Raw genomic sequence first — 5,563 nt, forward strand, 5'->3', positions numbered from 1 at the left:
GGTTTATATATACAATGTGTAACTCATGAGTGAGCAATTGATTGGTTTTGTGTGTTGTCTTTTCTTTTCAATCTAGGACACATAGCCATATGAGTAATAAAAACAGTGTGATACCTGAAAAAATATGGACAAAGTATTAAATCAGAATGTAGACCTCATGAAAAATGGCCCACAAACAGCTGAGATACTAAGTCTCTTTCTGGTACAGTGTCACACTATTGGGTTTTACATCATCAGTCCCTGGTGTTTGTTATTGAAATTATAAGATAATTATTCATAAAATACTTAAATATATCTGATCTTGTGCTTGATCATAACCTCAGTAATTCTGTTGAATCATCAGAGGTGGAAAGCATTCCAGTATGATCAAAAAGTTTTTGGTTTTGAATGACTTTTGGGTGCATCCTCGCCATTGCTCCCATATTATTTTTCAACCTACAAATGTGTAATAGTGCAACCTTCTACATGATGTATCTGCCACGTCTTGGTTTTAAAGAAAGAGGATGTCCAAACTGAGAATCTGACAATAAAGATAGATTTAAAAAAATGCAGGAACAAGACACTGAAATGACAAAATGAAACAGAAAATTACATATAACCATTTTATAATGTGAAAAACAAGAACTACTTAGGATATCTTTTTGCCTGTCAGTGTTTGTGCCAAAGGATTATAAAGAGACCCGGTAGATCATGTGCATACTGGGAGACAGGACCACCTCTGGCCAAACTAAGGCCCTACCAGACCCTGCTATGGGCCTTGGCTTTCCCATGAAGTTTTTTGAAAATTCCAAGCAGGCTTTAATGTGTTTTGCACAGGGGATATACAACTGCAGCCACTCTGCCATAAGCCCAGATCAGTGGAGGGCTGCAGTGATGGTTGTCCTTCAAGAACTCTGTCCCATCTCCACACAGGATCTCTGGAGCTCAGTCACAGTGACCATCGTGATCTTGGTCACCTCTCTTGCTAAAACCCCTCTCCCCCGATTGCTCAGTTTGGCTGGAAGAATCCTGGTTGTGCCAAACTTCTTCCATTGGAGAATTATGGAGGCTGCTGTGCTTTTGGGGCCCTTCAGTGCAGCAGAACTTTTATGTAGCCTTCCTCAGATCTGTGTCTTGCAACAATCCGGTCTCTGAAATCTGCATCACTTGGTTTTTGCTCTATATGCATTGGCAGCTGAGAGGCCTGCTGCAGAGAGGTGTGTGCCTTTCCAAATCATGTCCAATCAATTTGATTTACCACAGGTAGAGTCCAATCAAGATGTAGAAACATCTCAGAAAAGATCAAGAGACACGGGAGGTCCCTGAGCTAAATTTCAAGTGTTTTGCAAAGGGTCAGAATAATTACTGAAATATAATATTTCAGTTTTAGATTTTTTATACATTTTCTGAAATTCTGTCTTTACTTTGTCATGATGGGGTACTGAGTGTAGATTAATGACAATAAAAATGTTTTTCGGGTGTAGCATCAGGCCGCAACATAACAAAATTGCAAAAAAAAAAGTGAAGGGGTCATAATACTTCCTGAATGCACTGTATGTTGTATGCACTGTTAACATCCCATGAGTTGATTTATTTTAATTCAAACAGCTTCTGTTTTGGACACTTTATGGTAGGATAAATATACTCTGAATTAGGGCTGTCAAAATTTATCTACAGTCCCATTCGAATTTCATTTATTATTTTTTACAGATTTTGAATTATGTTCAAATATTTATGCACATTTTAAAGATGTATAATGTTCAATAGCTTTAATCACCATGTAGTTACACATTTGTCCACCAGAAGACCCCCCAATATTACATTACAGATTGCACTGAAAAAATAATGAGCTAAAAGCAAAAGTAGTTAATGTTAATTTTTATGTACTTTTTTAGTGCAAACACAGCCACCTGCACCCTTTAGAGGTCTTTAACAGGTATTTTGGTACTGATGGTCAACTTTTAAACAAACAAATGGGTTAGAAATTAAATGTCAAACAAAAATAAACTAAATTGCGCCGCTTACGGCGGTGATGACATCATGTTTATAATGAACAAAACATTTTTTAAAAATGTTGGTACTATCTAGTCCCTGCATGTTTTTACCTAAAAACACAAGGCGATTCACGTTTTCTGAATCAAGAAAAGAGAGTTTTTTTGTTCACCATCATCCCAGCCGTGGAGAAAACCCTGTCCACCTTGACAGAGGTGCCCGGGATGCACAGGAAATGGCATGCCAGCTGGGACAGGAGAGGATACCTGGACCGGAACCTTTTTCCACCCCGACAGTGGGCTACTATCAGTAGGCATTGCAGTTTTACTCCCGTAAATCAGCATCTCTTGATGTAGCAAAGCCTCACTTGCCAAATCACCACCAGTGTGTGCACTACCTTGGCATCCTCAAACATCTCCAATGGCGGCCATTGTGGCGCCTCTGTGTTTTGGTGTGAAAACTTTATTGTTCATCATGTCACGTGTCATGTAACAAAACATTTGGTTCCTACACTTACATATGGGTGAAGCAGAGGCCAAGGAGAGAGGGGAGAGACTTGAGAATGATTATAAACAGCAAAAATATTAAAAATACAAGCTCAAATAGAAACTTCAGCATTCAAATATTAAGTTTTTAAATATTCAATTTATATTCAAACTCTGAAATTCATTCCAGCAGCCTTACTCTGAATTATCTATGGCACATTATAAGCTTTAGGCATTTGTTTGTGGTCGAATGATCAAAAGATGCAATATTCACCCTCCTTTTTGCTCTGTTTTTCGTCTGTACCACCAATTGAAGTATACGTAGCCTTTGTCTAGTGGATATATACAGATTACTGAGCTCTATATTATATCCTACATTCATATTTTATTAGATATAATATATTAACGACACTGATTCATACAGTTTATTTTTTCTGCTGCACAGTGACTGGATTGCAGACAAGGCAGCTGTTTGCTCTGTTTGACTCATATGCATCACTCTTCAAAAGGCCTCAAAAATGACAATATAGTTAGATTAACATCATTTTGAAACACAAACAGTTCTAACTAAAAACAAGCCCTCATGAGGGATTTATAGCTGGTTTGAATTCCAATGTAATAATCCTCAATTAGCCTACTAAATATTCTGGCAACTGATGGTCTCTTTTTTCCTGTATGAAAGGAAACACATGCTAAAAGCTAGATCGTTTAGATGTTTTAGTTTGGCCAAATTCTAAGATTGTGTAAACCGTGACTATTGCTGATTGCAAATGTGACTTTTGTTATCCACCTCATTACAAATGAGCCCTCCAAAACCCAAGCAGATCATTTGAGCCCGTTTTTAAAACCATCCATCCATCCATGTCAAAAAATACTAAAGTGTCTCCAGGGAACCAAGCAATGAAAGCAATAACAGCAAAGCATCTCCATGACCACTGTTGCCCATCAGAATCAAACACTCAGGATTTATATGTAACAGTGTGGATCAAACTAAGGTTTCCAGCCGTCTGTCAGCATCAGTGATTAATGGCAAAGCCCACCAGACCACTTAGATAGTCTATAAAAAGATTACAGTAACTTCATTATACACTCTCTCTTGCCTCGAAGAAACACCCATCAGTGTGGCTCATAGTTAAAGCATTTAGGTCACAGTTTCAGCTGCCAGAATGTCTCTGCTCAGCATTTACATCATGGCTGCCTGATTGTGCTTTATTCTATGTATGGTCAGGAGGAGAGGACGTATTGTAGGAATGTGCCACAAGCAAAACTCAAAAACTCTGCTGCCAAACGCCTGAATGACGGCTCAGTTAAACTGTCTCATGTCTTTCTCCTTCAATCTCTTGAGCTTTCCTTCTCTTTCTCTGCAGAGTGATTTAATTCTCCTGTTGCATCTTGGACGTGATTCAAACATCAGACGTTTGGCGGTCATAGCTGTGGCATGCACTGGCAGCACACACACACACACACACACACACAAACACAGTCCTGCAAAGTACAGACATTCATGTTTAAAGGACAGCTGAGTTTTTTGTTTATGCTTTCAATCTCATGTAGTCCTACACTCTGACTATCAGACTGAAAGGAGATAAATGTAATTGCTGCATTATGTCATCGGACAAGCTGCGAAGCTGATCGGGTGATCACAGATTTAACCCAGTTTGTTTAATGACATCATCATTCTAATGGCTAACTCAGGGCATTGGCGCTCTGTATAAAAGACAGACTTTCTTAACTCCTGACAAATATCAAAACAATAAGCCAAAATTTTCTCTGTATTCGTCACCTGATTGTCTGTTTATGTCCAGGAGAAAGATTTGATTGCGATTTACTTGTACTCTGCACTTTTTTAATTATTTGCCTGAGACTGTACTGAATTACCATACTTGGTTAAAGCTCATGTAAAGAGTTTTTTTCTTAACAAACAAACTGCAGTTAATAATGATGTCTTTTTATCACCTACAAAAGAAAACAAAACAATTTACGCCTAGAGGAACTGGGATTAAAAGTCGTACACACAGACATACATCCAGTCAAACACAGCCCTTATGCAGAGCGATGAGGAGAAAATATCCTCCCTTTATGCTGTTCTTTTATGCGGAGAGGGCACACATTACTGCAGGAGATGCGCAAAAACATCTTCTCTGCCAAGACAAGCTTTTAGTGTGGCTCTCTGCTCTGGTTTTAACAAGAAAGGTTCTGAGTAAACTGCCGCATTTGTTACAGCGACATCCAGGCTAACAGCCACGTGGCAGCAGGCCCTGGATATACCAGACAAGCCCATCGTAATGATTGCAACTCCATGCCAAAACAGACTGGAAGTAGAGCGAAAACATCTCTTCTGTCACAGAAAGTTTTCAGTGTTGCTCTCTGCCCTTGTTTAAATAAAGACACATTGTCCAGTTCAGACAAAAGTGCTGCTGTGGCTAATTTCAAGCTAATCACCCTACTAGCAGTCATTGTATACAAGCATTCACACAACAAGAAACCCTGTCCCCCTATCAAAAAGATTGCCTTAATCAATAAGCAAATTGTAGTGAGTCTAGCTCCACTCTTTAGGGTCAGACAGTTACCTTTTGTACTCCAATAGAAAGGTGTCCAAGAGAGTACAGTATGGACTACAGATCATTAAGTTATTTTGGTAACTTCCCTGACTTTTGTCAGTTGAACACAAATAGTGGGCCATACCAAACTGAACCAGATCTTTTGGTAGAAATGCTGCTTTAGTGCAACAGTTCTCACATTTGACTCATTTACGTAAGGCTCTGTTGTTATTGTGTTTATATCTAAAGTAAAGTCTGATTAATCTTTCTCACAGTAGTAAAGGCAATAGCACTGGAACCATATGTTTCAGTGCCAACTAAAATGTCTCAACCCAAGTGGATTGTTGTGCATAAACAAAATGAAGCATGTGCTGTACATGAGTGATGCATTAATCTCAGCTCAGTGGATATAACGCAGTGAGACACTGTGCGACTGTGTTACATCACATATGACAAACCCAAAGGCCCTGCCACCTGTCCACCATAGCTGTGGCATTTAGGTGAAATTAATCATGCTGATAAGAAGCTGACAGTTAGAGGCCACTTGGTTAGTGTCCGAGTCTGTAG

Source organism: Cheilinus undulatus, linkage group 12 (assembly GCF_018320785.1).
Source record: "Cheilinus undulatus linkage group 12, ASM1832078v1, whole genome shotgun sequence".
Classification (NCBI taxonomy): domain Eukaryota; kingdom Metazoa; phylum Chordata; class Actinopteri; order Labriformes; family Labridae; genus Cheilinus; species Cheilinus undulatus.